This window comes from Emydura macquarii, unplaced genomic scaffold, assembly GCF_026122565.2.
Source record: "Emydura macquarii macquarii isolate MOO-44397 ecotype Brisbane River unplaced genomic scaffold, CSIRO-AGI_Emac_v2 contig_2362, whole genome shotgun sequence".
Classification (NCBI taxonomy): domain Eukaryota; kingdom Metazoa; phylum Chordata; order Testudines; family Chelidae; genus Emydura; species Emydura macquarii.
The window spans coordinates 1,298,769-1,310,653 of record NW_027132499.1 but is presented as its reverse complement, the minus strand read 5'-3'; positions in this window follow the sequence as shown (position 1 = coordinate 1,310,653).

Genomic DNA, 11,885 nt, shown 5'->3' with positions numbered 1-11,885 from the left:
GAAAGCTTTCAGATACAGTAAGACAACACAAAAGTGGAGTAAGGTCAACCATTACTTAGCTATAGATGAACCACAAAGTTTTTATGGTGTTTCATAGGAAATTATTGGAGCTTCATCTGTAGATAACTGATTGAAAACATTGCCTCCAACCCTTCAAGGCCACATAGGACTCTAATGGCATCTAGCACTTTTATTGTTGTTATGTGCATATTTTATTATTAGAAAAAGGAAATGCCACAGTAATATCAGTGGTGTGTAATTGAAGCACTACAATATATCTTTCCCCCGCCCCCAACCTCCGACAACCTAGGTAATATCTATATATCAATATTCTGTTGCTTTGTAGAGATTAAAGTGACTTTTCCACACAAAAAGTGCCCCAAACACTTCTCATTCCAAATAGAATTTTTAATCAATGCTTAGTTGTTTTTTCTAAGCTTTACAGAGTCTTCCATACAGAAATAAGGATTTTAAAGGACACCCTCAGGCAATATTTTAAAGGGTTGCTGCTACTGTATTACTTGAAACACTAATACACATCAAATAATAAAATTACCATATAATTTCATAACAATCTATAATTCATGCAAGACAAACTACTTCAGCCACAAAATGAGTACATTATAATAAATAGACACCAAAAGTTGAAGGACTATAATTTTTACATCTGGCTCAAATATGTAGGCAGCATATGTCGAGACAGAATTTTCATATGTGGGTGCCTTAAATTGCATTCCAATTTTTTTATTTAGGTGTCTAAACACAGTGTCCAATTTTCAAAGGTGCTGAACACCTACCTGTAGCTCCTACTAACTTCCATAGGAATTGAGAATACTCAGATTTCCCAATTCTTCCTTTTTATGCACCTCCCTGCTTCTCTCTTCACCACTGTTCCTCACCCATCCCTACATGTCACCAGTCACTTCCCATTTCTTCCCCACTCCAACTCCCCATTTCGTCTCAATCCATTTCAGACACCTCTGCTCTTCCTCACCCTATTACTAATTGTACAGCTTCCATTCACATATCAGCAGTGTAAAATGGCCATCTCTGGATAGGGAGATAGTGGAAAATCCCACCCTTACTTCCTGTTGCCAGCTTTCCTCTGACTGGAGGAAAGGGACGCCATTGGAGAATGGACTGTGTGGCTTTTGCATAGTGCTGGTGGAGCACAGAAAGCTAAATGTTTGAGCTCAGAGCTGGGAGATAGGCCCACTAAGCAGCCTGTGAGTGTGGCCTCCGTAAGCCTGCACTACATGACATATGAGAAACTGCAAGAGACGGCCAGAGAAGGAGGCAACCTGATTGGTGGCTGAAGAACTGTTGTGTAGGGACACTTGAGCTATTTCTTTGTGACAAAGGATGAGTGTTGCTGACAAAGGTGATTGTTTGTTGCTGATAAGGGGAATGATGGCTGGGTGAGTTGCAGGAGGGATCTCCAACTTAAGTAAGAGGTGGGAGTTTAGAACTAAGTACCAGTGAAGAGATCATCCAACATACAATGAACCCTTCAGAATTGTTTCGCCCATCTTCCAGCTTCATTGATTTTCATGAGTACATTACACTCCACTTCTGAGTACTAAAATAATATTTAACATTATATGGAAGCATAAAATACAGAGGGTTTTTATTTTTAAATTGAAGATTCACTGTTTTAAATTGTATATTAAAGGAAGATGTGGCACTAAAAGTGATGTTGTTACACTCCAGCCTATAGCAAGTCTTTATCCTTGAAAGAAATCCATTGAGATAAGGCTTTTGAGAAACTGTTGTCACATACAACATCTTTAACCTCAGGTTAATGGGATAAATAATTGAACCAAGCATGCTAGATAATGAGGTGAATTTTAACATTTCAATATAATAATCCGTTCTAACCAACAGCCAAGTCTCTCTACAACCATTGTCTGCCCTGGGACTTGTTATGTGTAACACAGAATGCATTCAAGAATGCAAATTATTGAAGTAAAACCATGACAGAGGGCAGAAGTAGAACACAGCACATTTCTACTGTGACTGCAGGAAAATGTGCATGTATTTCTGAAATCATTCTTTTCACACCAGTACCACAGTGAATTGTATAAATAGCGTCTGTTCCAGACTATTGGACAATAAGTGTAAATTAACTCACCTGTGGAATTCTGAGCCCCAATTCACTTGCTGCCCAACTACATAAACATTCTGTAAAATGTTATAGAAATGTTATAGAGATCGGATATTATATAAGTGGTCAGTGAAAACTCTTGTATTCCATTTTATTTTTTCAAGTTGGCACAGCATATGCCCAGAATTTGAGGAGTATAAAAGTAATGTGTTTAATTTTGCAATATGTTCCTGGAAAAAATCTACAGTATGTCAAAAACAAAGTACTAATTGTTATAAAAATACCCTTTTAAAGTCATAGACACCTCATTTATATTAAAAGTAAAACAACATTCTGCCACCTACCTCAGTAGGTGTGGTTTTTTGGGGCGCGGGGGAAGGGGCATGTTAAGGCCCAGATCTTGCAGACACTTACAAAGATGCTCAACTTTATGTACATGTGTATCCCCATTGATTTCATGAGCACATGCATACATGCTTGTAGGTTTGAGGTCTTTATTGGAGTTTTGTTTTTTAATAGTGTTCGGAAGTTCTTTTTGCAGACTTAGTGGCTGTGTTTTGTTTCTGTCTCTGATACACAAAGTGCATTCAGGCTGGTGTACTTCATCCTAATAGCTATAATTTGTTTAAAATGACCAATTATGTAAAATATTATTTTTAATATAAAAAAGTATAAACTTGATCTTGAAAGATCCCCATACCAGTGACAGTTTTATCAAGTGGGATAACTTGGCCACTCAGAAAAATGAGAAAATAAAATCAGAGTAAAATGTATTTATCTTCAGTTCAATTAATTCAAATTGTCTCTGGAATCCTGAACATTTTGGAACCCAGTACAAATGTATAGGCTGATTTTCACAAATTTCACTTCTTACTTATACAATCTCCTTATCTTAATATTTTTCTCTTCTCTAGCTTTATGAATTTGGGGTGAAATCCTAGATAAATTGATGTCAATGGGAGTTTTGCTATTGACTTAATGGAGCCGAATTTCACGCATCATCTTCAAATGGTAGACTATTTCTATCCCCTTCCCAATCTTTGCAGAATGAGTGGTCAAATTATGCTCCTTTATTGCCCCTGCTCTCTGGAATTGCCTCCCAATCCCTGACTCCCTAAATTTGGTTTCAAATGCTATATTAAAACCAAGACACAATTCTGTCTTTGGTTTATGACTCATTATCACCTTCTTTTCCTTGGAAAGCGATTTATATATCTTTGGGCCTGGGTCCACAAAGGGACTTGGGTGACACGGTGCAATTGAAAACCTGTGGCTGGCCCATTCCAGCTGACTTGGGCTCACAAAGCTTGGGCTGAGGGGCTGTTTCATTGCAGTGTAGACTTCCAGGCTTGAGCTACAGCCTGAGCTCTGGGACCCTCCCACTTCCCAGGGTCCTAGAGCCCAGACTGCAGCATGAACCTGGAGGTCTACCCTGCATTAAACAGCCCCATAGCCTGCACCCCACATGTCAAGTCAGCTTGCATGGGCCAGCTGCAGGTGTCTAATTGCAGTGTAGACATACCCTAAAACTTGTTTAAAACAGGCATGCCAGGGGAGTTGATAAAAAGGTTTTCTCCAGACAAAGGAGAAAGGCCAACACTCAATCCAGAGGTGGTCAAATTTAGTGGGCTATTCATTTGCATTGGAGGTTGCAGGAAGTGGTAATTTGCATTGTAAACATCACCGGTGGGGGAGTAACCACCATGGAGCCCACACCAGACAGCCTGGCTTCTACACCCAGCAAAGGAAATGAACTTTGTCTAGGGATACCCTCAGAAATACATTTCAAAGACTTACTGAGCTATGAAGAGAGGGGAAGACAACCCCTAGGTTATCCTTCAGCTGATGAGACAAAGGAACCAAGCACTCTGAACTCTTTGAAAGGTCCTGCCAGAGCCCCTCACCAGCCATGCTGGAAAAAGAAATTAGGTAGGAAACACTTCTTTGAACAAGAGACTCTAGTTAGTTAGTTAAATCAGGATTTAGGCTTAGAAGCATATTTTTACTTTTGTAACCCTTTCTGTCTTTATTCTTTATACTTGGTATCACTTAAATCTATTTATTTTTGTTTAATAAACTCATTTTACCTTTACTGTAAACCAATTCAATGCTGTGATTAAAACTGTATATGAACCCCATTTAAGGTAATCAGCTGCTGGGTACTGACTCTTTAAGGGAGTAGCAAACTTAACCTCGGTGAGCGCTCAGTGAGAGGAATGGACACTCTAAAGACACATCTCTGAGGAACTCAGGCGACGGGCTTCACTGATTGTTTCTTGCTAGGCAAGGTTTGGACTGGCTGAGTCCCAAAGACTTTGCTGGCAGGGAAGACTAACCAATGCGTCAGGGAGCTAATACAGAGATTAGCAGCAGCAAACTCTCAACTGGTAAGGCTGAGAGGGGTAATACAGTAACTCATATTTCTGGGAACTCAGGCAGAGCATTACAACTAAGCTAACCAATAGGAGATATTGATAAGTGGGATGTGTCCTAACCCCATCCTCCTCATAGAGATAGTCACCTAAGTTTGGGCTGCCAGAAGGTGCCTGTCTCTGCTTGCGATTCATGAACTGGGGGAAGATAGAGGGACAAACGCCTATCTTGCTTGCAGAGATGGATGCGGTTGGTGTACTCAGAGGCCATGTAATTCCACACAAAACAGTTGGGGGGCCTCCCTCATGACTCCTAGCCCAGTGGTTAAGGTACTTAGCTGGGATGGGGGAGACAACAACTTTGTGTCCCTCCCCCCATCTGATGAGAAGGGACATGAACAGGGATCTATCACCTCTTAGGTGAGTGGGCTAACCACTGGACTACAGAGTGATCCTCACTCTTTATGTGGCCCAACTGATATTTAATTATTCAATTATTTAGTGTGCAATGATTTCCACAGGACAGAATGAGGGAGCCCCATGTCAAAATATACCACATTCTAATGGTTAGAGTACTCATTCGTGGGAGGTTAGATTGCTGTTCAACTCCCTTTTCCTCAGCAGAGAGAGGGGGAACTTGAACCGGGGAATCTCCTATACTGTAGGTAAATGCCTAATCACTGAGCCAAGGGTGCTCCTTTTCCCTCATGTTGTGTGCAGTTCCACTCAGATTGGATCAGACCCTTCATGCAAACTAGATGTTCATATTTCTATCTTCCACCAGTTTGTGGATCATTCTGGGGCTTAGAGTTTAGCCATTTACAGTGTTTGGCAGCAGCCAAGTGGTGGTTTCATGCATCATAGTGGCACCTAAAAATGGGGTTTAGGTGCCTAAATCTGTGGGTTATGCAGCTAAATACCTTTGTGGAACCACGTCTTATTCCTGAAGCCTCCTACTTTTCTCATGCTTAGTCATTCTTCCTTAAATTTGGCTTTAGCTTGGGCTTTAGCTCATCAACTACTACATTTATACATGTTTGTGTGATATATTGGAATGTATTTTAAATACAGCAGGACTTAACAATGTAGCACCGGAGCATCCTCTTAAATTTATGGAAATAGTTGATGGTCAAGAAGTACAGGGTTGGATCTAATATTGCCATATTCATAGTGGGCTTCAAATTGCTGTGATTCATTGTGTGATATACTTTCTTGCATGCGGACATGTTAAAATATCTTTTTTAGTTTAATCCTTATATGTATGAGATATTGTAACTGAAATGTCATGTTAGCTTGCTGAAATCTCCCATATCTTCTTCCTACATTTGATCTACTAGTGTGCATTGGAACCATCTGTTAAAAAGTTGCACATCTTCTGTTACATATATTCTGCAGCAAAAATTAACACTATAGCAAAACTCATCAAAATTAAGAGATAAAGTTGTTTGTTTTGTTTTGTGATTTGGAAGGACAGAGTTTATTTCTTTTACTGGGAAGAAGAAATAACTTCAGGGGTAGACTATCACACACTGTAGAAACCAATTTAACTTAAAATTGCATTGAAATGTATTGTCTGCTGCATTGTTGGGAGTTAAGAAAGAGTGTTTTATGTAGATTTTTAGTTGTTTTTGATAACCAGACAACCAGATAACCAACATGATTTCTATAATGTTTGTGTTTTAAGATAGTATTTCTTAACACACGGTGAAATCTGAAATAATGACCATGTACAGTGTGCAGTCCCATGTTAAGAGAGTACTTTATACTCAGGGTTTCCAGTACAGTTTTTTTGGCCCCTGGTTAAAGAGCAATCTTTTTGATTTTGGAACCCTTAGACCTGTTGGTTGTTCATTTAGATTTAATATTAAAAAACAATGTTCGTGTGAAAGCTCGGAGCACACAGATAATAATTAGAGATACAATAATAACCACCAGACAATATAAATGGTGATTTGGTGGTAAAAGGGCAGGGTCAGGCTGTGATTGCAGCAGTGCTGGCTCCCAGCCTAGAGGTAGGTTGAATACTATCTTTTTCCACCATTTGTCCCAGTCATCTCAAAACCAGGCCCCAATTCAGCAAATTAAGCATAGGAGTAATTCCACACCTTTACAGAAAGACACTGAAACATGTGCTTAATTCCCCCTGAAGTCAAATTAAGTAGATGCCTAAATGTTTTGCTGAATCAAGGCCTACATGAATCAGTGGGACTACTATCAGAATAAGATACTAAGTGTGAGTTAGGACCGAAAAATTGGGCCTTTTTGTGTGCCACTCCCATGTGTTGTCAATTAAGACAGGTTTCACCATACGTAATTTAGTGAAACCTGGTTTAAATTTGTAATCCTTCTGGTGAACTGGGGATACTTATCTAATTTTTTATTCACACTTGGGTTTTTGTTTCAAACACATAGTAAAAAAAAATCACTAGATTTCACCTGTTCACAGGTTGAACTCATGCAGTGTGATCTAGATAAAGAAACATAAATCAGCCCAGGTATACTTTAAATGGGAACCAGCACACTTGAAACTAGTCGCACTCAGAAAGTTTGCAAAACCTTAACTTCATTGAACTTAACTGTTGAATCAAAAAGCCATATAGCAAAAGGTTAACCAAAATCAAATACCAAGCAAATGTGTAAAAGTGACGGAGTCAGTCAAGACTATATTTTAAGCTTTCTTGAAAAGCCTTCAGGAAAACTTGCTGAAGGCTTCCAGGAAATTATATTAAAAATGGAGACAGGGTGCCCCCTAAAGAAAGTCACAAGGAAGCTTTTTTTTAATCATTTCTTCCATTCCCCAACAGATGAGTTTTCAAGTTAGCTCACTCCTTCCCTTGTGTCAGATACAGGAGAAGACAAGAAGCATTTGAAAATTGCTGGTTAGACAGAGCAACTACAGACAGAAGCTTATAATTGCCTGAAGATTGACCTAATAGGCTGAGACCAGCTTTGGGACCTCTCAGGAACTCCCAGTGGAGTTGTAAAAAATATGGTATGATTCAGCCACTAATGGGCCATGAGAGACTGAGTCTGAAGTACAGAGTGATATCTGGAACTCATTCTATATCACTGTACTTATATCCTTGATTAAATTTGTCACTTATAACTCTGAACAAAGAAATTACTGAAGTCTTTTTTTGCAGGTGGTTGGAAATTTGGGAGGTAGGCTGTTGAACTGTAAGGATGGAGAAAAGGTTGCCAAACTAAGGTTCTTTCCTCCTGATGAGGTAAGAGATGTACAGCCTCATTTCTTTGTTAAAGTGGTATGTTGGTTTTGGTAGTGCCTTCAGCATGATAGGTGCTTTCAGACAGAAAAGATGTCACAGTTCCTGCCCTCAAAAGCTCACAGTCTAAACAGAGATAGTCACTCAGAATTAGGATGCAAATGTACAGCATACTAGAGTGGTCAAGGTGATTCTTGATAATACAAGGTCAAACTAATTTTTAAAAATGTTTGCACTAATCACAGCCTTTAGCAATGTATTTTATGCAGAGCTGGTTCATAAAGGAAATGATGAGTATATATTTTTTTTTTCGTTTTTGATTTTCACCAGTTATATTTTATTTATTTTTATGCTTTTTAAAAAATTGCTATCATTGCCATAGTCCTCCATAAACATTATCCACTCACCATCCCTACTTTACTGATCCAATACATGGATGACCTATGGTCAAGATTTTCAGAAGTAACTAGTGATCTTGAGTACCTTGACTGAAGACACCTTGATTTTGAGAACGAGTTGTGCACACAACCTCTGAAAATCAGACTCCTTTAATGTGTCCTAGGCTGGGCACCCAAAGAAATGAGATCTCAAAATCACTAGTCTCTTTAGAAAACCTTAGTCTTAATGACTTGTGGAATGACACTGACCATTATTGATTTTCTGTTTCCTTCCACTTAATGCCTGCAGAAAACCACCAATGCCTCCTCAAAAGTAGAAGAAAACACTTAGAACACTCAGGGTATATCTACACTGCAGTTAAAAACCCGTAGTTGGCCTGTGCCAGCTGATTTGGGCTTGTGGAGCTCAGGCTACGAGCTGTTTAATTGTGGTGTTCAGGCTCAGGCTGGAGCCCGGGCTCTAGGACCATTGGGTTGCCGTCCAAGCGCAAATGTCTATACCGCACTTAAATAACCCCTTAGCCCAAGCCCCACAAGGCTGAGTCAGCTGGCCTGGGTCAGACATGGCTGTCTAACAGTACTGTAGACATACCTACAGGAACCTATTGTCTGATGAGGTAGTAAGCCAGGGGAAGCTGCTATTTTGTAAGGTTGAACTAATGCAGCATGTTACAAAGGAAACACACACTGTGCTCTCTCACGGAAATTTCTGTCTTTTCTTTGACCTAAATAAGTCAATCAGACAGAAAATCTATGTTTCCTTTTTGTGTATGGAAAAAATATAATAGTTAAAAACAGCTCCACAGAGGCTGTTTGATATCACACAGTTAGTCTATTATAGAGCTAGGAAAAGAACTCTGGCATCATGGCTCTTACTTATAGTTCTCACCATAGACCCTGTTTCTACTTTAGTGACCATGGGTTCTTGTTTTGACATGTGGGGCTTAATTTTAATTGCTATTTGCACCACTCTTTCAGTGTGGTGTTAATCGGCTTTAGTGTAAATGAGAATTGAGCCCGACATGTTTTGTGATATACCATACAATGCTTATGAACAATACTCTATGTTAATGGAAACTATGATAAAAGTAGTGGGCCAAATTCTGAGAAAACGTATGATAATGTGTATGGCCAAATATCTGAAAGACCTCAGTTGTAATCATTTTGGTTGCCCTCCGCTGCACTCTCTCCAAATTGTCCACATCTTTTTCTGTAGTGGGGGGCCCAAAACTGGACACAGTATTCTAAATGCGGCCTCACCAATGCCGAATAGGAGGAGGAATAATCACTTCCCCATGTGACCTGCTGGCAATGCCCCTCCTAATGCAGCCCAATATTCCATTAGCCTTCTTGACAACCAGGGCACACTGCTGACTCATATCCAGCTTTTTATCCACCGTTACCCCCAGGTCCTTTTCTGCAGAGCTGCTGCCCAGCTCGTGTTAGAAATGTCCCCAGTCTATAGCTGTGCATGGGATTCTTCCTTCCTAAGTGGAGGACTCTGCACTTGTCCTTGTTGAACCTCATTAGATTTCTTTTGGCCCAATCCTCCAGTTTGTTTAGGTCACTCTGTATCCTATCCCTACCTTGCAGAAACTACCATCTAGAAACTACTTCCTTTGATGAGGATATACATTTTCTCCTTTGATCTCTCCCTGCAGTTATCTATTACATTATTGCAGTCTAAAAAACTGGCCATACTTATGGAGGAGGCCCTTAGTGCTTTTAGGGCATATTTGGAATCGGAACCAACTCCAGACCCTTCTTTGAAATTATGATTTGGGAGTTCATTGAAAACTAGACAATCTCAGTACTGAGAATGTCTGGGTAACCTGGAGGTGGTCCTTGTTCTAATGTAGCAGCAGCTTCTGTCATTTCTAGGGAAGGCAATTACTTGCTAGGAAAGTGAGGATTAGCTTAGGGAGGATAACACATGACCAGTCAAAAATCCACTCTGTCCACTCTAACTGACACCAGAATATGTTTGTGGCCTTATGTGCCAAAGAAACCTTTACAGTCCTCATTGCTGCTCACTTGTACTTCCTCAGTAGCACTACACTTCTGCACCTTCCTGCTCTTCCTTCTCCCCATCAGGATCAAAACGCTCCTTGGGAACATCATCATGTATCTTACAAACATGCCACTTGTAAATGAACTGTGTTCTCCAGAATATAGTGCCATAACTTCAGCTACTGTTGCTCGGTTTGACCATGACAACAGGCAGTTGGGGACTGCAGCATGCCCTTTGGCCATGTGGGATGTGGACCAAGTTGTCCAGTCAAAGACAAGTCCCTGACTTACTGCTTGTCCCTGTCAAACGAGGCAAAGCAGATTGATATTTGTCTCAGCAGCTTGCTGTTTTCTGCAGCTAGCAGAAGTGCCAGTTTATGATGATGAAACTATTCCAGTGCTGATATTAGGACAGGACACTTGCATCTGCCTGGAAGTGAAAAATGCCTTTTGGAGCTAAAGATATCTCTGTCCTCTGCTGCTGTTCCTACTACTTTTCCATTATGTGCTGAAGACTAGTAAAGGGAGTTATTATTTCATATGGAAGATTGCTTATTAACACAGCAGGGGAACATTATTCTCAAATCTCCTTGTCAGATCCCTGGCACCCAGGGTCACACTCAGGAGAAAAAGGTGACAGTGCTCTTCCAAAGTCCACCTGCAAAGTAAGCACTGCCCATATGAGTCCCCAGAATGAGACTCTGCTCATGTTAGATTATACCAAGATTCAAATATGATTATTCATGCTGCTTGGCTTCCCTTCAGTATGTCTTGAATATGGCCATGTGCTCTGCTGGGTTCCTTGGGCTCATTTCTTTCCTGACTGTGGGAAAAATATATATCTCCCAAACACCACCCATTTGTGGAATGAAACACCGCGCAAAGGAAATTGTGCAGATTTGTGACCCTCCTTCTCCTTTCTTCAGGAAAAAGACAGTTAACAATGTTCACATATCATCACTGGGCATTTGGGCTAACCCTCACCCAGGTGAATGGAGCAGTTCACACTGCTCGATTATTGTTTCAGGTCCTCTGCAGACTCACCTAGAGATATCTGCGTCAGTTACACTTGGTTTAACTTCCTCAGATTTTCTCCACAACTATGCCAGCTAGAGATTCATTTTAATGAGGTGTTGGAGAATAATATAGGTGCTGACACAATGTACAGGAGCAAGCTGTCTGTGTTCAAGCTCTGCCTGGCACAGAGGCAATTAAAAAAGTCATCCAAGGACCTGACTGCATCTTTCAAACATAGGACCAAAAGCACACATATCATTAGCTAGTGTTAATAAGTTTGTTGATGACAGACTATTGCAGACCAGTAAATACCTTGGCATATTTTATGTGGGATGGAACATAGCATTCCCATTTCAATGAATAGGTTTGCTCATGGAGTAAAGTACCACTCAGTGTAAGTGAGGGTGGCAAAATGTGTTATTATATAGCAATTATAGCACACCCTGTAGGTGTTCATGCTTTGTAACTACATAATATATTGTGGACACATGAAGTTTGTCACAAAGACAGTTTGAGCATGTAGCTGAAAGCTAAGAGGCAGTTAGAAATGTGCTGACTGATAAGCATGGTCAGCTAGGCGTGGACGAAGTTTTCTCTGAAGCTAAATAAGATAGCAAACTGTCCTACTGTCTCTTTCTTTTGACTGAAGTTGTATTTTTCCATTTTAACAATGAGCTGTGCGCATGCCTTCCTTTGTAACCAAATACGGAAAGTTCCTTGTATACGTGACACTGTTTGTGCAAACTCACCGTTATTTCTT